We start from the raw sequence: 27,483 nt of genomic DNA on the forward strand, positions 1-27,483 counted from the left end.
CTTCACAGGTTGGTATAAAATACAGCTCTGGATGTGTGGCTTTAAGTTAGGAGAGAGCAAAAACAATTTTGCATTCAATCCTTACTCAACTACTGAGCTTTTGAAACTGCAAATTATATGGAAATAACTTACCAAACACGATCTTTAAAACTTGAAATTTCATATAAAATAATTTCACAAAACTGCAAAGTATTGTCTATTTCCTACCTGATCAGGCTTCCAGCAGTTTTGTAGCCTGTTAAGAAAGCTATAAAAGTTATCAATTTTTATGCTTACCATCTGATGGTAAACCGTAGTTCTCAGAGTATATTAGAGACTTCATCTTGATTATAAAGGAGTCTCTTTCCTGAGTACTCCTTAATTAAGACATCATTCCATTTGTCTTTTGTGGGCAGCTTCCTAAGTCTAGAGGTTTAGGGGATTCATGCTGGAATTATGTAAGCAAACTGCCATCCTGTGCATCTGTTGGCACAAGCTTTCTGTAGGCAGAGAGTGGAGGCACAGGCTACTGCTTACCTGGTACATCTGACGAATGTACTGAGCAAAATAAAGGAGTGCTCTGTAAAAAACTTGGCTTACATCTGGGATATGATGACTCTCTCTCTTCCTTTGCCGGTCATTCTGCTTATCTGACTTTCTCTTTGTATCCTGGGACTCCGTATCTCATTCTAAATGCCCTTTGCTGCCTTGGGGTTAAATATTAAACTCATTTCTACCTGAAGTCTGAAATGCCTGGGTCCACAAAGGCTGATTCAGAATAGGTGGCTAGTGACACCTCTCGAGGTCCAGTCGGATTGGATGGGATGTGGGCTGGATGGGACAGTGAGGACGAGAGAGGAAGGACCTTTGTTCTGTTACCTCAGCTTTGAAAATGAATGTGAGTGTAGCCAAAACTGTGAGACGAGTCCAGATTTTGAAGATCTGGATGTTTCTGCCACCCTGAAAGCTGAAGAAGTGTGACACGAACCATGTGACATGGGGACGTGAAGGTGAATGTTAGTTAATTATTAAGCAGGGAGACTGCCCGGTGTGGTTTGTAACAGCTAAGAGGAAGGTAAACAAGGGCTGTGAGCTCTAAGGAAGATTGAAGATTGGAGTCTATGAACATCAGACCAGCCCATGTTTGTTAGACAAAGAATCCATTTTTTTTTTTTTTTTTAGATTTTGTTTCAGCCAGTCTGAGCTACATTGGATGTGAAAACCTGTTTCTAGTGCTTTCTTTGCCATGGGAGGAGGTAGTATACCATCTTACTTTTAAAATACACATTTTTCTTATCACAAGCACTTGATAATCCACTCATTTACTTCTATAGTCATTCAAGTCCACCTTTTTTGCTTTCCTTCTTCCTAAGAGAACTGACTTGCATAATAATAGCTAATATTTAGTGCAGTCTAATTATATGCCAACTACTCTAATACATGGATGATCTTATTTAATCCTCACGTGATTCCATGAGGTAGGTTCTAGTAAAATCCTCATTTTATAGACAAGGAACTCAGCTCTCTAGCAAAGTTAAGTACTATGTTTCCCTGAAAATAAGACCTAGACGGACAATGAGCTCCAATGTGTCTTTTGGAGCAAAAATTAGTATAAAACCTGATTTTATTTTGCTATAATATAAGACTGGATCTTTATAATATAATAATATAATATAATATAATATAATATAATAAATACCGGGTCATATTTTACTATAAGACTGGGTTCATATGCCACATACTCCCATCTTATTACATAAATGGAAACAAAATATTAAAATCAGAGCCATTTCTTTTATCTATAAGAGACCTCGTAAGTTTGCTGGTTCACTCTGTAATTTCATGGGTGGAGAAACAGTCTTAGGAAAACTGATAATAATAATAGCTAATATTTAGTGCAGTCTAATTATATGCCAACTACTCTAATACATGGATGATCTTATTTAATCCTCACGTGATTCCATGAGGTAGGTTCTAGTAAAATCCTCATTTTATAGACAAGGAACTCAGCTCTCTAGCGAAGTTAAGTACTATGTTTCCCTGAAAATAAGACCTAGACGGACAATGAGCTCCAATGTGTCTTTTGGAGCAAAAATTAGTATAAAACCTGATTTTATTTTGCTATAATATAAGACTGGATCTTTATAATATAATAATATAATATAATATAATATAATATAATATAATATAATATAATATAATATAATAAATACCGGGTCATATTTTACTATAAGACTGGGTATAATATAATAATATAATATAATATAATATAATAAATATCTGGTAGAATAGAATAGAATACCGTGTCTTATATTAATTTTTGCTCCAAAAGATGCAGTAGAGCTCCTTGTCCGGCTAGGTCTTATTTTCGGGGAAACAGGGTAGGTAGCACAAGGTCATATACGGGCCAAATGGTGGGGCCGGAACTGGAATCCAGCCACTCTGACTACTGATGGTATCTGCCTCCTACGGCCACCCATGTTGCCCAGAAGCACGAGATCACACATGCAGGTGGTGGCTGAGAGCCATCTAGAGATAGAACTTGCTCCCTGATGTCACTCTACTTTCTGGGGGTTGCCATAGGGGACCACAACTGGCCCCCTCCTGAGCAGTGATAATCCAGGGCTCGTTCCTCTTCCCTGGTGGCTGCCATCACATCCTTGCTTTCGTCTCGCAGACGTCTTTCTTCTCAACATCACTACCTATCTTTTGGTTCATTCTTAGGGTTTCTCTTGCTCCAAAACTGGGGATGTGGTGCCTATTTCTCCGGCTTCCTTCTTAGATGCTCTTCTGGAAGCAACCACCCAGACCCTTTTGTTTTCATGCATGTACTTCATTTCATTCACTTAACACATAACATAGACGTCTCCAATTGCCAGGTTCAGTGCTAATCACTACAGCTGGACAACCAAACTGTAACTTGCAAGTCTGGGAGCTCTAGAGGATAGGAACTACATCAGTGAATCCTCTATCTCCAGGGCCGAATTAGGCACCCAGCACACAGTAACTTCTCAGTTAATGTTCGTTATATAAACAAGTATGTGTTTGTAAAAATATATTCAAATTTTTAATGTACTTTCCTGAAATGGAAGTGAGCCTAGAATAGAAGCCTTACTGACGACTCCTCCTTCCTGCCTCCTTTCTTTCGTATCAGGCCTGAGAAAGACACTCCACCCGCCTGGAATTCCTGGAAGCCTGCTTGTGTGTGTCTTAGGTTTCCCTAGATTTTCCAGTAAGACCAGACTAACATCCGCTGGATTAAAGGAGACGTTTAATGTAGCATCTCTCTGCAGTTTAGAGAAGAGAAAGTGGAGTTACAGCCAAGACAGAGGAAAGACAAAGGGACCTCCTTCTTTTATAAGGACACAGACCCACCATAAAAGCAATCAAGGCAAATCCCCCAGGACTCCAGGCTTCTAGAGAGGTTTTTCTCAATGATAATAGTTATAATTACTAAATACACACCCATTCTGTGCCACACAATACTAAGTGTTTTATATACATTATTGTTTACTTTATGCACATTATCCCAAGTAACCACTTCCAGACGCAAGTAACAACTTTCTAATGCATCTCACAAGGTTTCATCAACTCCACTTAATTTTTGATCTATCTTCCCTACCATCTCCATCCTGCAGAACAACTATGTTACAAAACCAGGTCGCTGTGATATAGCTGGACTTGGCATTCACACGTGCGCGCGCGCACACACACACACACACACACACACTTGAAGGAAAAGAAGCTTTCATCTGAATGCAGGATGTGAGAGCTGCTGGTATCTTTTAATTCCTGACAAATTCTTCGTTCTTGCATGTATTCTATTTTTCTTGCATGAATCAGAAGTCAAGAAGAGTGCGTCGGAGTTTTCACTTAGAAATGTGAACATGTTATCTGGCTCTTGAAGGCTACCCCCATGTACTAGCTAAGTTACTGACTATGGCAGAGTATTTTTTTATTTTTTTTTTTTAGTAGAGAAAATGGCTGTTACCAATCCAAGATCATTAGTGCCCAGAACAAGAAAAGCTCAATGGCTGTATATATTTGTGGTTGCTTAAAACAATGCAGATAATTGTTACGGGCCATCCTGACCTCAGCTCCCAGCTGTGTGAAGCAGGAGCAGAAAGCTCCCATCCCCCTTCGGCCATGTTCAGCCACAGGATGAATTACCCTCTTCTGACTCTTTGGAAGTGGCTTCTGGTCACATCAACTACATCGTGGATGCCTTTGGATGATGTCAACCTCTTAATATGAAAAAGAGCAAGTCCAGAAACAAAGCATGCATTGGTGTGTTTGGCGAGTCCGGCGGGGTCACACAATCCGAGGGTTCTCTGAAGGCTGAGACCAGCCCTTGCATGATGAACAGAGACTGCCTCTCTCATTTGCCTGCCGGAGTCTCCCCCACTCCTCACTCCTGCCACCCCAAAGGCAATTCCACTGCCAAAACTGAAAACGGTGCTCACACAGCTGCGCATTCAACACTCTCCTTTCTTGGCGAAAAGTTTCTTTACTGTTCGTGTCAATACTTTAGGCTAAGTTCAAGTAGAGCTTCCTTTTTAAAAATTTATGCTGACTGCCTTATAGAGCAAGGCTGTTTCCTTTTGATCCTCCTGGACTTTTGTTCCCTTAACCACCAACTGACTTGCCCTCTCTTTTACTCGTTCCTTCCCCATTTTGACGAAAAATCTGTTATTTCTCCTTATCAACTTCTCGCAGCCTCTTCCAGCACTCACTGAATGTTGCACCCTATCTCTGGGATGCTGGCTGGGAAGGGGCAAGCATAAACACGAGTGTGGGAGCAAAACTATGTAATGGAAAAAGCACCGGAGAAGCTGTGTGGAGCGGCTCTATCTCTTGGTGAGTCTCTATAGGATGACAAACAGGAAATAGAGCCAAAGATAAGCACCCAGGCAACAGAAAGATATATTGCTGTTGTAGGATCTGAAATAGGGGATGGAGCCAACAGTCACCATCTAGACAAAGCAAAAATGCATTAGGAGGCAAAACTACAGCCAGAAAGAGAGCACAAGATCTTTCAGAGCTTCCTTCTGTTCCATGTCAGCTAGGTGACGTCTTTGTGAATCATCCCCAGTTAAATTAGATCGCAGAACTCAAGCAGACTCACCTTTGTGCCTTTATAATTAATTGTCTGCTTCATATAAACCCTATTGATATAGTTGCTTGTCTTAACATTGGAGACTCTAGTCGACTCACCTTGGTGTACTCCACAATCCCTGGCATGTAACTCAATGATTGATCTTCAAACTTATGAATTAAAAACAGTACCAGGGTACTATCTTCATATCCTAACTTGAGCAGTTACCCGGTAGAATATGAAAAATGCACAAAAAATGAAATGAATAATGATCAGCTCCAGTCATTTCCACAACATTTATTTTGCTTAATCCTTGTAACACCTTCACCATTTTGGGATGAACAGGGAAGGTGCCTCCTGCAAGAGTCAGTGATAAGATACAAGATGTCAGGCGTCAAACTAGAGTGAATGATGTGTTAGCCGTGGGGTTTTATAGGTGAAGGATGGTGGGAAAAGAGAAAACCAAAGCAGAAAGCTGAAGAGGCAGTGCTGAGTTCACAATGGTGAGATGTGCCATAAATAAGAGAACAAATTACAAAGCCAAAAGTCAAAAGAGGGGGAAAAGGCAGAAGGGGAGAATGATGACCTCAGGAAGAGGGGCTCAAGCTGGAGACTGAATCACAGGAGGGTGTTGGAAACTGGCTTTCATGTAATGTTGCCCAAGGGGACATCACTGATGGACAGGACCCAGCAATGGGGACTTGAGACAAGGGAATGGGTGCAGCAGGAATACCCCCTCCAAAACAAAGTCCCTGCAAATACCAGGCAAAACTTCTGAGTCATAATCTTGGAATATAGAAATGCATAGCATATAAAGACTAGCTTCATGATCCCTTAAGTCAGATTTGGGGTTCATGGTTTCTCCAGAAAGATCAAGCACCTCATCTCTGATTTTTCTGAGCACCAGGCACATATATTTTAAGAGCTCATTCAGCTCTCACTGATACAAACATACAAATAGCTGGCAAAACTACTGAATAGCATTATTTCATATACATCATTGGATATGTTTTTGGTCTCCTGGCACCCATTCTCATTTATTTTTCTTATTCTTTGCTAACAATACCTGTGTGTGTGTGTGTGTGTGAACTGCCTCTCCCTCATTTTGTACAGTTATAAGATGTCTATCATGGTACCCTAATTTCTCCTAGTGAAAGAATGCATCCCAAACCCAAACCGAAGCAACGTTCTTTCCTAGAACTTTCCATTTTGAGCAGAACAACACAAGAATGGGGGAAATAGTTGAAGTTCATTACCCTAAATTTTTCCTCAGGCCTACCCTACCTCTTTTCTTCTCTAAGCCTGGTCCCAGAGACTCCTGATGAAATCTTTTGGCTATGCTGACCTTTGGTGAAGTGTGGAATAAGGGCACTGAAAATCAGTGGTTGGGTAATCTTGGAAGAGGCCAAGGTGTCAATTCCACAGAGCAAGTGGAAACCAAGAACCAGAAATAGAATCAGCTATCTGCCAAAGGGTTCAGGCTAGTGGAAGCAATCAGATTTAGGAGCTGTACTGTGGAATGTTCTCCTGATTAATTTATAAGACAGTGGTAGAGTACTCCGTGTTTTTTTGGTTGCAAGTGGCAGAAAACCAGCTTGAATTAACCAAAGAGAGGAAGAGAAGACTTTATTGCTTTATTTAACCACATTGAAACAGGAACAGTAATTATATAATTTATCATCTACCTCAGGAACACTTCTGAGACTGAAAGAGGGAGCTGGTGATGATTAAGCTGGAACAGCAGGTGTAAACTGGGACTACCGTAGGCAAAATAGGGTGTCTGTTCATCTTAATGTTAGGAAATCAGAATGAATAAAACCTAGGCTATCGTGGATCTCTTTCATTGTGTGGCTGTAACTTTTCTCTACATTCTACTTTTCTTGTATGGGCTTTATTCACACAAGCTTATGTAGCAGGGGACACTTGCTGCCATAAGATTCAGGTTCAAATTCTTACAGCTTAGTAATTAGACAGGGAAGGACGCTCTTCCATTTGCTACAGTATGAAATATCCTGCCCCAGAATTCCAAGTAGTTTGGCCTGTGTCACGTGACCGTCCCTGAACCAATCTTTTTGAACAAAGCAATGGAGTCCTGTCATTGGTTCACCTTGAGTCATATGCCTTTGCTGTGTCGAAGACATAGGAGCACTATGAACCAATAGCCCCAATAGTTTAAAGCATCATTTCCCCAAAGAGAAGAGCTGTTCTAGGAGACAAAACCATACATATTCACTATGACAGCCTTTTACAGAGGGCCTGCTGCCAAGTCCACTGACAGTATGGGAATATAAAACACAGCTGTTATATAAAACACATGTTATATAAAGCATAGCTGTCAGTTGCTGGAGCTACTCGGCAAGTGGGTTAAACCATGAAATCTGCAACCCTGGAAAACCCTTTGCAAGCCACTTAAAGTGGATTGCTCTATCCCTTTACTATGTAGTGTATAATAGTCCGTTACAGACAGGTGAGACTCCAGCACCTCTCAAATGAAGTGAATTTACCCAAAAAGCCATTGCCAGAGCCATGAGGGCACTGGGCACCGTGAGTTTTAAATGAGTATTTAGGGAACAGAAAGAAAAGTGAGGACTCCATAGACAAGGGTTTCAAAAGAGGATGCTAAAGGCAGACTTTCCTTCCATCCCAGCTTGGCCAAGCTCCCAGTTCTGCGGCTTCTGGCTTCTGTTTCATCCCACGGTTGGAAAGCACAATCATTTATGATGCAACTGGAACCAAGAGAGATGTTGCCTTCTGTCACCCTGGGGTGGTCCTCTCCACCTTGCAGAGGATCTCTTGGTGGTTAAAACTTCCCAGCAGTCTGCTTGTTCCCAGCCCAGCCCTTCCCCAGGTGATAAAGGAGTGGATAAACGCACAGAGGGCTGACTGGGTGGCTGTGGGCTTCCACCCAAAAAAGCCACTCATCCCAGCAGCGCTGTGCAGAGCGGGGCTCCGTGGAATGCGATTTCGCAATGGGCTCCTTGCCACTGCAGGGAACCCAATGTTTACTGGAGAGAGTTCTCCACCCTCAAAGTCATCTGTGCCTTCCAGAAAATGGCAGCCTTCACGTTAATAAATAACTGATGAGCTCAGCCCAAGCCTGGCTGGAGCAGATCGGGCTCTCCTAGTCACAGCACTGCACAGCAGAAATGTCACCCCTAAGCCCCACCCTTCAGAAACTGCCAGCAAGGCGGAAAATGCCGGAAGCTGTCACCCTTCTTCAGGGCTCCACATTACAAATGGAAGATCCCACAACTGGCTCTAAATACGTGAATCCTCCCTTACTGGGCTGTAGGTATCTGGGCCAGTCTCAGGAAATTCCTCCTGGGACTAAGCAGTGTGGGAATAAACAAATGGTACCATCTGGTTCAGAATAAGTAGCTAATGAAATATGTCACAGATCACCTTGGCCCAGAGTTCAGGGTAATGAAACAAATTACCGGTTGTTGATGATTACTGGTCTATGGTCAGGGTACGTATTACCTATATCATTTTGTTCACTTGTTCTTTCAAATGATTCTTCTCTCCTCTTCTGTTGTTCAAGACAATGTTTCTTTTTTAACTTTTGATTCAAGTATGTGGCGGTTGCCGTGGCCCCCTTCCGGATGGAGGCACTCGTTGGCATGGCTTCTGGGAGCGCTGGTGGCCGATGACTCTCAGCTGAGAGCTCCAGGTACAAGCTCTCTGCTCGAGTGCCGCCTGGCATTATTCACGATATGCAAGGTGCGCGAACAAACCCAGTGTAAGTCACCAAACGAATGGTGACTCACGAAAATGTGGCCTATACATCCAATGGGAAACCATCCAGCCTTCAAAAACAATAAAGGAGGGAAATCCTGCCTTCTGCCACAAGATGGATGAAACTGGAGGGCATTATGCTCAGTGAAATAAGCCAGACAGACACAAATACTGCATGGTATCACTCATATGTGGGGGGAAAAACAAAGTTGAACTCAGAGAAACAGAGGTTAGCAAGGGAGGGGAGAGATAGGGAGAAGTTGGTGAAAGGGTACAAACTTTTAGTTGCAAGATGAGTATGATCTGAGATTCTACAATCAAATATCACCTGGTGACTGTCGTTAATAACACTATATTGTATCATTGAAATTTGCTAAGAGAGGAGAGCTTAAATGTTCTCACCAATATTTTTTTTACAGGGTAAAGAGAGAGAGATGGAGAACGAGAGCTACCTCATCCAAGGTCATCTCCCCTTTCTTGGGGGCAGTCCATATCTTTAAAGAAAGGACCAGTTTGCTGAACAGGAAGTACACGAAGACCTGGAGAGAGAGACACTTCTCAAAAGAGACTAGGCAGTCAGTTTGAATGTATAAAAGCCTGACCCCTTCACTCCAATTTGGGATGATGTGAAGGACCCTCCTAACCCCAGAGTTCCCTGTGCGATTGGCGAGGCCTTTGGTTAGTCTGCTGCTTCCCCGTCACTTCCTCTTTCTGCTCAGTCACGCCTTGACTCTCGCAGACGCTGTTCCTGAGCACACCCACCCCAAGAAACTTCTAGCATGAAAATCTCCATCTTGGAGTCTGTTTCCAGGTAACCTGATCCCTGATAACATATAATATGAAGACAAAATAGTTCATTGACCATAACTCTACAGCTTGGTGCTTTTTTTTTTTTTTTTTTTACAAAATGAGCATACCTGCATAATCAGCACCCAAATCAAGAGACATCCCATGGGCTCTCTTTCCCCTCACTGAGGGTAAACACTAGTCTAAAACCACAGAAAGAGTTCGCCTACCCAGCACTCGCAGGGCCAAACAATACACACCAAAAATTGCAGTGAAGGAATACTAACTATTTTGTTGATGAAGGGCACCATCCAGGAGAATGGAAAGCTATTAATAATACTCAAAAGCCTGAACTCCCCGATGGTCTGTAGGTTACGGATTTTACAGGGAAAAATCACAAGGCATCGTGTGTTAGGGGTTCGAGGTCACGCTGGGAGCTGATTGGTCAGAGGGGAGGTAAGGGTAATGAATCATTTTTTCTGGTCTTAAGGTCTTTTCCCCGGTCTCTCCATCTGGTCTCATGGGAACGTAGCTAAGGGGTTGTTCAACCTTAGGGCTCAGGAATTGAAACATAACTTAGGTCAAAATGTAATCTTTAAAAAAAAAAAAGTAATCTTTAGCTTGTGTGACCATTTGTCAGGTCTTGGCTATTGTCTTCTGCTGCCTCGGAGGGTGCTGGCAGGTCTCTGAAGGGTATATATATATATATATATATATATATATATATATATATATATATAGAGAGAGAGAGAGAGAGAGAGAGAGAGAGAGCGCGACATGATTTCTAGGATATAAAACTAAATTTACTCAAAGTCATAAGGACCCTTGGTTCCACTAGTATCACTTCTATCAGCATAGATTTCTTTTGTCTGTTTTAGTGCTTTATCTAAATGGTGTCCTCTCGTATATACTCTTTGTGTGTCTGATTTTATTGCCCAGCATTTTGTCAGATTCATTCATGTTGTGACATGAGTTTGTACATAATCATTCCCATTGCTCTATAGTGTCCCATTGTGAAAATAGAATGCAGTTTATTTTTCTACTCGTTGGTTGACGGGCGTCTGGGTAGTTCCAGATTGAGGAAATGATGAACGGCCCTGCCATGAACATTCTAGAATGTGTCTTTTGATGAGCATAACCACTTATTACTGAGGGGAACGGCATATATTTAGTTTTAGCAGACACTGTCCAGTAGTATTCCAAAGGGGTGGTACCAAATTACACTTCCAGTTGCAGTGCACAAGCATCAAGACCTACCCTTGATGGTTTTTATCCTTTCAGACACTGTGATGAGCATGTGTTGGTTGTAAAGTGTGGGTTTTAATTTCCATTTCCCTGGAGGCCAAGGCAGCTGAGCCCATTTTCATATGTTTATTGGCCATTTGGATATTGTCTTTGAGAATGTCTGTTTAAGTCTCTGCCTGTTTTCTGTTGGGTTATCCAGACAATCCTTTTTTTCACTGATGGGTGTTGGGAGATCCTACAGATCACCTTTGGACGACAGGGAAAGAGGAATGGCATTTTGTCCAAGGACAAAGGTAAGGGACAGATGACGAAAGCATGCAGGGAAGTAGGTAGGAGATGATAAACACGGACTTCAAAGCTTCTGGAAAAGGGAAACAGAAACGAGGTTCATCCCCAGCAGCAAAGCCATAGACTCGTGTGAGGAAAAGTAAATTAAGGTGGGGTCCAGGAAGCCATGGACACAGATGGCGTCCAGCTGTTGGATGCGGGAAAGCTAACGGGGTGGCTTTGAGTGGGTGCCAGCAAGAACAAGAAACCATTCAACTGACGAGACTCTGCGTAGAAGAGAAATGTTATTTATGATTGCCAGGAAAGATGGAAAAGACGGTGTTTTCTGGGTAGCATCCAAAAAGAGGTTAGAATGAACGAGAATGGTTATTGTTAGCCATGTGTATCCAGGCGAGATCATTAAGTGGATAGTGTGGTTTAGAGCAGAACAGAGAGTACACACTTTTTTTAGGCTCTCTCGACCACCACATGTGAGAAATAACAAGAGCAGAGTGACCTAGAACACCAAAATGTCAGTATCCAGGCAGCTGCCTTCCTGGGAAGCAGCCCACCAGCTGGAATAGCGGGAGGGGCCCAAGTCAGATGTACCGTGACTTTGTGACTGCTTTGTGCTAGTTCAGAACCATCCCTCCCCACACCCCAACCTCAGCACCAGACCTGTCCTTACCTGCCCCAGGGAATTTTGAAGCTGCTCTAGATCCTGCTTGCCTGTTAGTTGGACCAGAAAAGGGTTCTTTGTATTGGCTTCTGAGTCCCCATGGCTGAGCCTAAACATTGGGAGCTCGTTTTGCCTTTTTCAGACCCCCACCTGAGGACATGTGTTCTGGAGAAGATCTCCTTACTGTTTTTCAGGAATAGGTTGTGTTTTATTTTAGAGATGGGGTGAAGGTGGAGAAAGGGGATGCTTTCCACAAACCTAGCCTAACCTATTGATCCTGCAGGAACCTTGTGTCTACTATTAGTAGAGAGGGACTGCAGAAAAAATTACTTTTGTGTATTCATTCAGTGGTGTTTTTATTGTGCATCTGCTACATGCCTGGTGATGTGTACCCTGGAGACACAGCGGGAAGCAAGACAGACACAGAACCTTCATGGAGCACTTATTATATATAATAAGGTCATTACTTTGCATTTTTATGAGGTTTTGTAGGTTTCAATGCTGCTTTCACAGGATCATCCCCAAAGCATGGGTTTATGGTAAAGCACTGGCGTGAAGCTGAATGTGTGTTTGCATTCTAGTCCTCCCACTGTGATCTCAGATAAATGACTTGACTTCTTTCGGCCTCAGTATTCTCATCTCTCAAACAAGATCATTGAACTAGATAATTTCTCAAGGCCCTCCCAGTTCTAATCTTTTTACTGATAAATGATATAAGGTAAAACTGCCATCTCTATCATTGGCTATAAAACTTCTTACTTATAACATACAGGAAGAGATTCATTTTGCACCATGACTCAGAATACACACACGTATATAATTTAAATATAAGTTTTTCAGAACATACTGAAATGGTCAGATCCAATAGGATACATTGCAGTAATACACAATCCCCAAATCTTAAAGTGACAAAGATTGTGTTCTGGCTCATGTCAGGTGCATGGTGTGGTGGCTGGGGACCCTGCTTCACTTGTCCTCAACCTAGAACTATGGCTGATGGATCAGCCTCCATCTCAAAGATCACCAGGCTCAGTGACAGGGAACGAGAGCATGACAAATCTTACAATGACACTTCAGACTTCCTGCCACAGTAATGGCTTTGTCTCTCATCAGCTGTGACACTTTGGTGGTGTCCTCCACCACAGTTTCACAAAGTCTCATTTCCTTCTCATGAAAGTAGAATCAAGTAATATTTTTTGTGCTAAGAGCTTTGGTTACCTGGTAGAGCCAAAGGGAAAAGACGCTACAAGCCACATTCGATACGGACGACTGATTACCTGGCCAAGGCCACCATTTGCACAACTCCCTTCTGAGTGTCACATGCCCCTTCTGCTCACATTCCTTTGGCCACATCACTTTGGTCAAAATTAGTCACCTAACTTTAAGAGGATGGGGAAATGCAATTCCACCATATGCCTGGGGAAAGAATCAAAAATACCTGGTGAACAACATGAATGATTATCAAAAATATATGCTGTGATGGTTAATTTTAGGTGTCAACGTGACTGAGCCATGGTGCCCAGATATTTGGTCAAATATTATTTTGGATGTTTCTGCAAGAGTGTTTTCGATGAGATTTACATTTACAAAATCAGTGGACGCTGAGTAAGTCAGATCACCCTCCATAACGTGGGTGGGCCTCATCTAATTAGTTGAAGACCTGAATAGAACAAATGGCTGACCATCGTTTGAGTCAGAGACGACCTTTGGACTTGAAATACAACATTGGCCCTTTCTGGCTCTCCAGCCTGCTAACTCACACTGCAGATTTTGGATCTGCTAGCTTCCAAAATAATATGAGTCACTTCCTTAAAATAATTATCTCTTTACACACACACACACATTCTATTGGTTCTTTTACTCTGGGGGACCCTGACTAACACCTTATATGTAGGATACATTGTGATTTTCTTTCCCCTAATTCAATTGAGTTCTCCTCTACCCTACCCTATTCTATTCTGTATCATTTTCTTTAAAATTCAAGTCACAATCCAATAAATCAATTTCAAACTCACCTATTGATCACAATCATAAACTTCAAAAAATGCTGGCTTATGTCCAAGTGGAAATGCAATAGAGTCGGGCTTTGTATTGGCTTCTGAGTCCCCATGGCTGAGCCTAAACATTGGGAGCTCTAATTTTAGCCCTAATTTTAGCCAATCAGAGATTATTTTACTGGTTTTACACAGAAAATGTGATAGTGTCCATGTTTCTGCTCAACAAGAAAACAACAAAATGGACCCTGCTTTATTTTAACACAGTTAGCAAGGCTTTCTTCTCATCAAAGGAAGCAAACACTAATCACATTCATTGATACAGCAGGAGCAGATTATTGATCTGGCAGAACAGGTGCAAACCCCAAGTGACTAAAGTGAGCAGATAGATGTCCAGAGTCTGGTTGCAATATTTAGGAAGCAAAAAAAAGCCATCATTAGGATAGTGGAGGTTATGGGTTGAATCGTTAGGAAAACCCCAGTACCTCAGACTTTATGAAACAATAATAGAATTTGTGGGGACAGACTGAATCCACACTCTAGAATGAGAATTATTTACATTTTACTACATAACATGTAATTTTACATTTACTATGTAAATTTACTGTAATTACATTTTACTAGGCAATTAACATTCTGCAATTCTGTTACATTCTGTAATGTTCTGTAAAAAAGTCAAACTCCATTTACTATACAATGGTATTCTGCCAGAGAATACAAATTACTCCTCACCGAGGAACTGTTGAAAATCATTACTTTGTGTCTGTCCCCTTAAAAATTCTATTGTTGTTCCATAAAGTTCTAAGTTAAACCCTCTAGGAATTATTACAAATAGATATATGGAATGGACAGACTTTACCTGTTTAAAATAGATACGATATTCAGGTACAGAGTAGGTAACACCCTCTTTACACAGCCAATGCATACATTGGTTGGTTGTGCCATGCTAGTTGCACACGCACAACTGTAGGATACGTGCTCACACAAACTTTGAGGAATGGCGCCCCCTGGAGTTATGCAACATGGTGGCGTTGGCCTGATAAGCAGTCTTCCATATAGAATGTGCCTTATAGGGCCTTTTCCCCTTGTCTCTACCAGGTAACCAAAGCTCTTAGCACAAGGTGATGGACTCAAAAATATGACTTGATTCTACTTTCCTATGAAAGTAGTGAGGCTTTGTGAAACTGGGTGGGGGACACCACTGAAGTGTCACAGTTGACAAGAGGCAAAGCCATTGCAGTCATTTAGACCAGTGCTCTGCTGTCTGCTCCTGTCTACTCTTTATTTCACTCCTACTGGTTGAAGAGCAAAAACACACAAACAAACAAAAAATAAATAAATAAATAAATAAATAAATAAATAAATAAATAAATAAATGGTCATCTTTGAGACAAAGCAGTAATTGGAATTCTTAAACTGGGACTATAGAGTTGAATGTTGGTGTGTAAAGACAGAAAAAAAATTTAAATACTCAGTGGATATAACAGTTCAGTTTCAGGGTATTTGACCTCATTTGATACACCTGAGTACAGTAATAAAAATGGTGTTGCCAAAAGCTCCTGCTCTGTATAAAAAAACATGGGAGCAAGAAAATGAGTACTAACATCCCAAAGCATGGGGCTGTCTTTGAGCTTACAGCTTCCCAATAAGTCATAAGACATCTGAAGGCTTGGACCTGCCTGTGGCCTTGTTGTTTACTTAGGACAAGTCTGAGCTAAGAGCCACATCCTTTAAAAACCATGAAAAGAAGCAAGGAATTTGTCTAACCTATTGAAAAGGTGAGCAACTTTGCAAAGATGAATGGAGCTGCTTCCCTTCTGGTGAGTGCAACCGTGCAAATGGAGTGCAGAGGTCAAAGCCAACTCTGAAGAGGGGAGAGAGGGAAGGGGAGGTCTGGGGGTTAGTGAGTTGCTGTTGCGTGTGGATTCTGTGTCTGTGAGAGATGATGCATGACAGTCTTTCCGCCATGAGAAGACTGGTGACAGAAATTCAGGTGGGTCCTGGTCCCGGGAGACTTTCCGTCTTTTGAAGAGATGCTACCCTGAAATGCCTACATGACAGGTGGACAATGGATATGTGCGGAGTGGCATGGGCTGCAACAAGAGAGACTGGTGGGACTATGGTTAGTGTAGAATGCATGTTCCACCTAATGAATTCAATTCACCCATTGTTTGTTTTAGAATAAAATAGTAATAGAACGAAATCACTGCCTTAACAAAACACCTCGCCGGCCCAATGCTGCCCTCAACCCCACATGCTTGTTTGTCCCTGCTGGAAAGGGTCAGAGACTGGCAAGAGCACCTCCACGTCTTCTGCACGTCACAGTTTTACCACTCAATGTTCCTTTCACTTGCCACTTCAGCCATCCTCCTAAGTCCAGTCTTGCTCAGGCAATTTACCCAAGAACATGGTGATAGTTCTTCCTGGAGGCAAAGGTAGAAAGGATCCTATGAATTATATCCAGGTGTGGCTCTTTAGTAGGTTATGGTTTAGAATCTACACCAGTAAATATAAATGAAGGGTGATTTTGTGTTGATCAGTGCCATCTGGGTATGACAATGTGTTGATTTCTAGAGTTATTTAAACACTGTCTCTTTTAGCGAGCTCCAGCCACGAAGCCAATGATTGCAGGTAACACTTATTGTCCTTTTTATGAGTCAGACGCCATATACTTTACATGGATAATCTCCTTCTGTCTCGTTGAATGAACGCAACAACCCTCTCAGGTTGTTATTAGTCTCATTTTACAGGTGAGAATGCTGAGGTGCAAAGAGGTTAAGTAACATTTCCAAAGTCACAGAGTAAGTGGCAGAGATGGGATTTGAACCCAGGGGTTCAAGTTACCATCTAATGAACTAACAACTAACTAACTAACTAATGTTACATTTGCTTGTCCCCCCACAGGACTCCACCAATTCTCTTGAGTTCTCGCCCAGGAATCCCCCCAGAGCCTTAGATTGCAAGCACCCCCACTCCTACTGCATGGCAGAAAGATAGGCTCGTGAGGGGTGTTATCATGTTTCCCCGAAAATAAGACCAGGTCTTATATTAATTTTTGCTCCATTAGGGCTTATTTTCAGAGGATGTCTTATTTTTTTCATGTACAACAATCTACATTTATTCAAATACAGTCAGGTCGTCTTCTTCTGAAACATCACCATAACATGCTACATGTGTCCGTGTGGCTGAGATCTTAACTGGGGCTTATTTTCAGTGTAGGTCTTATTTTCAGGGAAACACGGTAATTGCAGCCCCTTGAACTGTTTCTGATTGGGACATTATCTGTGTCGAAGTTCCTCAGAAAATGGTGAGGGTCTCAGAGTAAAGGTCCGGCTGCATAGTTATCGCCAAGTGGCGCTTGTGAGAGAGTCCTATTACGTGAAAGCTTCATGCATTGTACGTGTATGAGTGAGGACTGATGTCGGGTTGCCAGGGCTAAGACTCCCCAAACTGGGGAGACCAATGGTTTCCTTTTGTCCTCCCAGGCAGATTGCCAGATATGGAAGGCATGCCCTCTGAAGAGTGAAAATGTTTTGGGTGTGCAGAATCTTGGGGCACCTGCTGTAATATAAAAAAAAAAAAAAATCAAAACCCAAAAATGATTTTTAAGTTCAATGCCATTCAAGTTGTGTTCTGCTTCAGTACCTGTGGGATTTTGTGTCAGGTCCCTAGAGATATAAGGACATAAGGGATTATTCATAAATCCAATAGCAAAGGAGAGCTAGGCTAATATGCCCCCTTAGGAAAAGAAGGGAGCAAAGCTGTCTTGCTTATGACTTAATAAGGAGTTTTGTCCAAATGGGAGGATATTTCCGTATCGTCAGCCTTGAATAGGCTGTAGCTGTTATACTTCGTAATCTGTATTCTCTCTGTCTGACTAGGGGTCTGCGTTCCTCCTTGCCTGTCTTGTCTCACATTGGCTCTTTCTGGCCCTACCAATCAATCACCAGAGTTTCTGACACGTATTCCGCCCAGCCCTCTGGCCCTGCCCATCCAGCTCAGGCTCCGCCTCGGGGAGACCTCATCCTTTGCCACAGCGAGCTCGGGATCGGTCTGCAGGCTCTGCATCCACTCTGCCGCCTTCCAAGGGCTCCTGGAGCTTTACACAGAACTGCTTGGAGAAGCGCAAAGTCAAGGCCTCCTCTGCTACCCACAATGGACCACCTAGTTGCCAAGAAGTGGCTATCACTTTCCAGAGCCTTGACTGGGAAGGAAGGTAGAACTCGCTCTTCCTCTTGGCTTTCTCCTCCAGGTTTTAAGTTTTATCCCGGAGAGTGGAAATCAGGACACACAATGAGCATTCCATCCTCTTCTTTCTATTCACTTTCTCTTCACCATTCCTTCAGCTATAAGAGGTGAGCTTCTGTCTTATTTCCCTGACGTGGTAGCCACCTTGACACATGGAGCAGCACTCATGTCCTGGCTGTCATGGCAGAAAGGGTGGCGTTTTTGTACTACGAAGAACTCTGTGAGTTCGTCCACTAGGCCTAACCTTGACATAGCAAGGGCTCCATAGCTACTGTGTTTCCCCAAAAATAAGACCTAGCCAGACCATCAGCTCTAATGCATTTTTTGGAGCAAAAATTAATATAAGACCTGGTATTATATTATATCATTATATTATAATATTATATTATATTATATTATTACATTTATTATACCTGGTCTTATATTAATTTTTCCTCCAAAAGACGCATTAGAGCTGATGCGTCTTATTTTCAGAGAAACACGGTAAAAGCTACAGCAAACCCTCATTACCTCTCCCCATAAAGCCTGATTTTATTGTCTTTTAAAGAGGGCAAGTACATTATATCTATCACCCTGAGGCTTAATAACAGATCCTCCTCAGAGGTGAGAGCATGCAATAAAACATGATTCAAGGATGAAATTAATACGTGCCACTTTAACATTAGCAAACCATAGTTTTAAAACGATCACAATCCAACCTTGCCCCCAAGGCCTTCTTTATGTTGATTAGCCGGCACATAATTAAATCGGCACGATATTTCTGCTCTGGAAGTTGATTCACGATTTACTCAAACGGAATGACTCATCTTTAGCAACAGGTGTCAGGCACCTATGCCTTAATCTGTGTCCACAGTAAATAGAGACTTGATCCATGGGTTTCTTGGTGAGAAGTGCATCATTTTCGACACGAAACACGTGTTTTTTAATCCAGGAAGACCACTTGAGACCGTGTGGAGTAGGAAAACACTCAATCCATAGCTGGGACACATAAGCTGTCGTCCTTGTTTTGCCGCTCTTGACCTCTGTGATTTAAGATAACTAAAGTGACTCACTAAATAACCTCTTTAGACTGTAGTTTCCCTATTCAATAAAATGCTCTCTTTAAGATCCATGCGCAATCTAGTTATCTTTACTTAAAACGGGCAGTCAGCAAACTTCATAATGTTATGAAATGCTGCCCCCTTGTGGTGCCTCAGGATTCACCTTGGTGTATACCAAATTTTAACTGCTACATTTTTAACTTAAAATTGATTAAAACTCTTAATTTAAAACTTGATCTGTTGGGCTCAGCTTCCGTTACACCAAATATTCCTGGTACTTGTAATATAAATGAATAAAGTCCCCTTCTGAATGCCACCCCCCTTCTATTAGAGTGGTCATGCTGAGTGGCAAAGCCACTCTGATGAACTATCCAGTTACATCGCCCATCTTGTCTTCGAGGAGTTCTGGAAAACACGATCCGGTCCCAATACAAGTTCCAGGGCCTAGGAGCACGTGCAGACTTCCAAATGATTTCCTGTATTCAGTTCCCTCAGTGAGACTTAGCAGGAATTTTTAAATAAATGTGTTAATAGAATTATAACATACAGAAAAATGCACAAATTCTAAGTGTACGATTCAATAACTTATGAGAAAATGAAGCCAAGTCTATAACTAACACCCGAATCAGGGAAAGGAACATTACCAGCACCCCAGAAGTCTCCCTGGGTCCCCTTCCTAATCACGACTCCATTCTTTGTCCCCAAATGTAACCATTCTCTTGATTTCTAATACTGTAGATACATGAGTTGAAGGGGAGAGAAGCATTCTATACCTTGATCTGGGTTGTGTAGGGGATGTCATAGGAATATATTACCTATATAAAAATAAGTTGAATTCGACACTTAAGATTTATATACTTTGTTGCATGCAAATTACACCTGTAATTTATTACAGCTCTTCTAGTGGTTATTTTAGTGTATGTGCTGCCGAAGCGAGCACAATTCTAGTGGTTATTAATGGTAGAGCTGGCCCAAAATAACCTTCCTTTTATGTCAACACCTTGCATAACCATAGTATAATTATCAAAACCAAGACATTAAAATTGGTACTATGTTATTAACTAAAATGCAGACTTGATTCCAATTTCATCAGTTTTTCAACTATCGTCCTTTCTCTGTTCCGGGATCGTATCCAAGATTCCACATTACATTTAGTTGTTAATTAATTCTCCTTCATCTTCTTCAGTCTGACTAGACGCAGAATTTTTCACCCCTTTTCTTTTAGACAGACAAACCTAATCACCCCTGGAATTTCATGATGTTTAACAGCTTCTCTTAGATTTCCATTATTTCATTAGGTCTTCTCTCCAAGCTCCCACTATCATAACCCACTGTTACCAAGGAAAAGTGGCCTTGTCCTCTGGTCACAGTTGTTGTCTCAAGAAGTAGTTGTGTCAGGTCAAGCTGACTCCACTCACCTGGAATTCTAGTAAATGACACTGTCTTGTGAGCTTAGAATCAGAGAGACGTCTTTCCTGTCATCTCATGGCTGATTTAATGGTCGACTGATGTACTGCTAGCCACACCCCTGCTCACCTTTATCAATTTCTTGGACATGTGGCAGGTGTGGTGAGCTTAGACATCATTATTAGAGTCAGAAGCATCCAGTTGTGCATGGCCAGGTTAAATAAGGTGGTGGGAATGACATACACGTAAGAGAGAGAGAATGCTGCCCGAAGAGCAGGGAGAATAAAAGAGGAAAGGCGGCAGCTTGGACAGAAAAAGATCACGTGTGGAACTCCTACTGCATGTTCAGGCTCTTTCCAGCCCCTCTCTCAGTAAGCCTCACAGCATCTCCACCTAGGTATCTATTTTATTCTCCATTTTAGTAAGGAGTAACCTGAGAGAGATTAAGTAATTTCTTTAAGGTCAGACGGGTAATGAGCGTTAGAACTGGGGATTGAAGATGTGTATATTGATTCCCCATTATATGTGCTTTCCCCCTTGGACCTCTAGGCTGCCATGAATATAATAATAATGATATGAGGATATGATATGTGATATGATATGATATCACACAATATCAATTAGAGTAAGGGAAAGAGAGAGAGAGAGCTGATCTTCCTCTGAACACTTACTGTGTGGTACCCAAATTATATACATAATCTTACTTAGTTCTTATAACTAAGAACTGGTATGTCGAGAGGACATACCACCAGTTGCCTTGCAAGCTGGATCCAGGTAGTCAGAGGCTCCTCACCCTCTCCCCTGTCCTTGGAATGTATGCTCTGCTCACTGTTCCCACAGTGGGAGCCATTTTCAAGGGCACAGCCTTGAGAGTCAGGTGCCATTGAGACCATCTGGGTGGTATATGTGAATGAACCCAGTCAAGGCCTCTGTATGAACTTTTAAGATGCTGGCTGCCTGAGGCAAGCCTCGTAATTAAGTTCCCTTGCTTACTGGAACTGCCGCCTACCGATCTGGAACAGTCTGCCTTTTTCTTTCTTCTCCCTTTGCCCTTTGTGTACAGGGGCCAGTTTCAGATTTCAGCTGGGAAGCTCCAGAGTGTGAAAACTAACATAAGCCCAAGAGTTCTAACTCTGCTGTGCCACCTCAGGCCATTTTTCTATTCCTCGATGATTTTACACCTATTCGTTCTATATGTATTAAGAAGCTCAACCATACCTAGCTTTAGAGAGATGTGAGGGAATCGGCAAAATATAAGTTCCTCGAGGAAGTATAAATTGACACAAGCACTTTGGAAAGGAGTTTGGCAGTAGTTTATAAAACTGAATATTTTCAAGCCCTGTGATGCAACAGTTCCATTCCTGTGCTGGGAGCAGTTTTCATAAGACAAAAAACTGACGATTTGAAAACTCATTGATTAGAGAATGAATAGATAAACCCATCTCAGTTCCACAATTGACTATTGCACATCATTAAAAATCAATTATGTATGTGTATCTTTACGAATGAATCTTTATAATATTGCACTTTAAAAGACAAGTTGACTAAAACTAAACACGTAGTATGTGTATTTATGTATATATTCATATGCATGTGTGTTTATATACGTGTATGTGTGTGTAAACACATTTGTAATTTATTATCAATATTCTAGTTTGCAGCTCAGTGATGGGTTCACAGATATTCATTTTGTTATATTACATCATCTTAAAAATGGACATGCACGGAACAAAGTGTGTCATGAACTAAGTGTTAAGATAAATCCAGTTTGGAGCACTGGAGGGGCCTTGAGCTCCAGACTTTCCAAGCCTTTTGATTGCCTCCATTTTTCTCTCTTTTAGTGGCTCCACACCTGCACCGGGTTAGCCGTTTGTTGTAAGACTGGGGTGATGCGTCACAAAACAAGGCATGGAATCTGGCTTCCTTGGCAGCTGCCAAGGTGTTGGACCCTAAATCCAGCAAGAGCAGAGGAGTTAGTTTCTTACAGGAGGAAACACGGCCAGTGGAGAAAAGAGACAGCGGAGAGGCACAAATAAATCCTCCCACCATTCTCTTTTCCATGAACTATTCGAAGATGTAGTTCCTCTTTGCTACCCTTTTAGACAAGTCCTGTAGGGAAACCAAATTGCTACAGCTCTGCGATGTGTCGTAAAATAAAATATGGAGCAGCTAGCACAGAACACATCCCTTTAGGTGTTCTCACATCTTTCCTTGCCTCACCTCCTCTTTTTCTTTGTTCTCATTGCCCTGGGCTTCCACCTCCCCCAAAAGTGTAAGGATCCTAATGCTTGCTTCAGGCTCTGTTTCCTAGAGGACCCAGTCTAACACAAGGGAGTTATTTAAAATAACCATCATAGCTCATGTCTCAAGATGAACTTATGTTGTGCCTGGCACTGAGTCAAGCACTTTCTCTGGGTTATTTTAATATAAATCTCCCAATAATCCTATGAGATGGCCTTATCTTGCAGATGAGGAAACCATCACTCAGAGAGGTTAGATAACTTCCTTAAGATCACAGGGTAAGCAGGAGGCTTTATTTTAGGGACATGCTATTATTCTGACATATCTTTGTATAGAATTCCTTAGAGACATTGCTTTTCCCTGGCTCCACAAGTAGTAATGACTTGGCTATGCAATGCCTGTAATATTCATGCAATAAGGATTCTACACAAGCAATTAAAGACAAAATATTGAGTCACAAAATTGCTTGAAATAGCTTATGTAAATGAGGGGGGTAAGTTATTGTTTTTTTTTTTAATTAAAGTTTATTGGGGGACAATTATTAGTAAAGTTACATAGGTTTCAGGTGTATAATTCTGTAATGTATCATCTATACATCACATTGTGTGTTCACCACCCAGAGTCAGTTCTCCTTCCATCACCATATATTTGAGCCTTTTTACCCTCATCTACCATCTTCCTCCTCGCTTTTCCTCTGGTAACCACTAAACTATTGTCTGTGTCTATGAGTTTTTGATTTTTCATTTGTTTGTTTTGTTCTTTTGTTGTTTTCAGTTTTATATACCACATATCAGTGAAATCATATGGTTCTTGACTTTTTCTTCTGACTTATTTCGCTCAGCATAATAATCTCAAGATCCATCCATGTTGTCACAAATGGTACTGTTTCATCTTTTCTTATGGCAGAATAGTATTCCATTGTGTATTTATACCACAACTTCTTTATCCAATTATCTATCGAAGGACACTTTGGTTGTTTCCATGTCTTGGCCACTGTAAATAAAGCTGCAATGAACATCGGAGCACATACATCTTTACAAATAAGTGTTTTCATGTTTTTTGGGTAGGTACCCAGGAAAGGGATTGCTGGGTCATATGGTAATTCTATTCTTAAGTTTTGAGAAATCTCCACACTGCCTTCCATAGTGATTGAACCAATTTGCATTCCCACTAACAGTGTCTGAGGGGTCCTTTTTTTCCACAGTCTCTCCAACACTTGTTACCATTTGTCTTGTTGCTGATAGCCATTCTGACTGGTGTGAGGTGATATCTCATTGTGGTTTTTATTTGCATTTCTCTGATGATTAGTGATATTATTTTTTCATATGTCTATTGGCCATCTGTATGTCCTCTTTGGAGAAATGTCTGCTCAGGTCCTCTGTCCATTTTTTAATTGGATAGTTTGGTTTTTGTTGTTGAGTTGTATGAGTTCCTTATATATTTTGGATATCAGCCCCTTATCAGAGGCATTATTTGCAAAAATCTTCTCCCATTCGTTTGGTTGCCTCTTTATTTTGTCGATGGTTTCTTTTGCTGTGCAGGAGCTTTTTAGTTTGATATAGTCCCATGCATTTATTTTAGCTTTTTCTTCCCTTGCCTTTGGAGTCAAATTCATAAAATACTCTTTGAACCCAAGGTCCATAAGTTTGGTACACATGTTTTCTTCTATGTAGTTTATTGTTTCAGGTTTTATGTTTAGGTCTTTGATCCATTTTGAGTTAATTTTGGTACATGGTGACAGATAGCAGTCTACTTTCATTCTTTTGCATGTGGCTTTCCAGTTCTCCCAGCATCATTTATTAAAGAGGCTGTCTTTTCTCCATTGGATGTTTTTGGCTTCTTTGTTAAAAATTATCTGCCCATATTTATGTGGGTTTATTTCTGGGTTCTCAATTCTATTCCACTGGTCTGTGTGTCTGTTTTTCTGCCAGTACCATGCTGTTTTGATTATTGTGGCCCTATAGTACAAGCTGAAGTCAGGGAGTGTGATACCTCCAGCATGGTTCTATTTTCTTAGGATTGCTTTGGCTATTCGGGGTCTTTTGTGGTTCTCTACAAATCTGTGTGGGTAGGTTTGATACATTACTTGGTTATGAAATATATTGAATGCGTTGACACCAGCAACAAAAAAGAAGAAGAAATAGGATAGATCTATTTGCACAGAGTAAGTGTGTAGTGTTTTCTGAAGCTTTTCTTTGTATGTGAGTGTGTTAGAATGTATGTGTGTGTATGAATCATGATGTACATTTTTTTATTGTGGTGAAAATAGTTTTAAAAACTGGTACATTTGGTGACAGTATCGCATAGTTTAAAAAACAACACAAAGCATGTTTTTGGAGTCAGGGACATCTAGGTTCAAATATTTGTCCAACTATAATTTTTGTAAGAACCTAAATCTAGCCTGCTGGCTCACTTGCTGCTCTTCAATGGGAGCGTATTGTGGAAAGGTTTAGAGTCTCCTGTATTTTCTTTGTATAAGGAAGCCCATGTCTCTTAATGCTTACAAAGCATCACTAAAATGCATTTCTTGGAGGCTGTGCTCCAAAGATGCTTCTATGCATGATGGACTGAACCCCACAGACCTTTGCGGCTGGTCCTCACATATTATTTATCAGGCATCTCTCTCATTTTCTGTTCACCTGGGTGAATCTTAAGATTGTTGAGGGACCAAGGCCAACACTTGTCTCGGAGTCTGACACATCTTTGGTACAGAAAATGTTTATTCTCAGAATCATTTCTTGCCAGGTGGTTCATACCCAAGACTTGACTAAGTGCCTAAACTTTAGGGAGATTCTTGGAAAGGAGAAAACTAGGAGGTCAATCTAGTCATGGTGAAATGGAAAACGAACTCCAAAGGAATTTGAACTCCCTTTTGGCAAGTACCCTCCATTTTTCCAGGCTCACTCCCAAACAGAGATTCAGTGCACCTCTCGCAGGTGTCTACTTGGGAGTCCTTTCATGGCAGAATAGTGTGCTGGAGAAGATCTGGCTGAATATCAGAACAGATAGTCCAAAGAGGAGGAGACTTGGCTTCTTAATGTTTCCCCAATCCTCTCATTTGCAACTAGATTCCTTTTCTGTGGAATTTTAACTTCTACTCTTGGAGCACATAATATTTTCCAATGCTTTCCAACTCAGAAAAAACTCACACACCAGTTTTCAAAAATAAAAATAACCTCTGCCAACATTATAAAAAGCAAGGCACAATAATTATAGAGAACCTTAGCAATAGAGAGAAACAAAAAGAAAATGTATCTATTATCTCACCTTACCCCTTGCTGGAAAACCATGGTTTGTACCTTGGTATATATTCTTTCAGGACTTTTTTATGCATGCAAGACACAATTTGTTGGTTTCACTGTTATGATTATCCTTGTCATTTAAACTTCACACAGAGCTATGATCATTCCTTGGGATAACTCCTACAAGTGGAACTACTGTATTTCCTGAGTCAAACAGCACACACATTTTGAAGGCCCTCTCTTTCAAAATCAGTTTTCATGCAGATTGCTTGTTCCTCCTCTACCCTGTAACTTTCATACGTAACCTGGATGTACGTCAAAACTCACAGCACTGATGCTGTTCTCCTATAGTCTATAGTACCCCCTTTTGATGAAGAATTCTTTGATAAAAGACAGCACATGGTCATTCCCCTGAAGAGTGGCTGCATATGCCATCCCAAAATATGCCACTTTGGTATAAGAATTATTTTGAGCTGAAGATAACTGAGAAGAAGCGGATGCAAGAAGTGTCTGTCCTCCCCATATTTACCTAAAAGCAGGACATAAATTTATAAGGGTATCCCCCCCAACCTCTCTTCCAGGAGGGAGAGAAGTTAATCACCAGAGACAACTTTAGACTTTTATCAGCCCAGAGATGGCACAAGAAGAATCTACCATAATAAGCCTTGCTAAAACTGGCCCTTGTCGACCATTCATTTCCCCATATACCAGGGGTGCCAAAAAAATATATACAAGTGGACACTTCGGTCAATGTTGCTCAAGCAGTAGTTTGCTGTCATCAGAAGTGTCTGGATGCTGATGGGAACCACTTTGAGCACCTCTTGTAATTGCAGAATTCAAACATGACTTGTATTCATCTTTTGTTATCAGTCTATATTGAGTATTACATTTTTAATACAGTTGTCCTTTCCTAAAATCTGTGTACATTTTTTTGTATTTGCCTTCCCACAATTTGCTGCCCTTAGCCCAAAGTTCTATTCCTTTGTCTTGTCACTTCTCTAAAAATGTATTGTTCTTTTGTTAAGATGCTATATAAATCCAAGTTCCAGCACCCCTTCGATTTAGTCATCACTGGAGGCTCCTAAGTGTACACACGCTGCACATGTTAATAAATTTCTGTTTGTTTCCCTCTTGTTAATCTGGTTTTTGTTAGTCTGATTTATAGGGTCCCAGCTGGAGAAACAAGATGGATAGAGAAAAAGATTTTTTTCCTCCTCTAAATCTCCAAATGCAAATATTTTTATCTATCTGCTATATGATTAAAATGAGCTCAAAGGACAGTGTTGAGAAATCTTAGCTATAAATACTGTGAACTGTAGTTCATTCGTGGGTACAAGTGCTTAGAAGTATAAGTATAACCAGAAAGCAAAGAGGAGTTAGCTTTTTGTGGGATAAAACATGAACAATGGTGGGGGAAGACAGGGGAGCTTGTCTTCTAAGTGGTATCTTTATAAGGTGACATTGTTTTGGTGGGTGCGGGGGTCTTACATGATAGGAGAGGTGATTGTTTTGTAAATTCACGCTT

Source organism: Rhinolophus ferrumequinum, chromosome 14 (genome assembly GCF_004115265.2).
Source record: "Rhinolophus ferrumequinum isolate MPI-CBG mRhiFer1 chromosome 14, mRhiFer1_v1.p, whole genome shotgun sequence".
NCBI lineage: Eukaryota > Metazoa > Chordata > Mammalia > Chiroptera > Rhinolophidae > Rhinolophus > Rhinolophus ferrumequinum.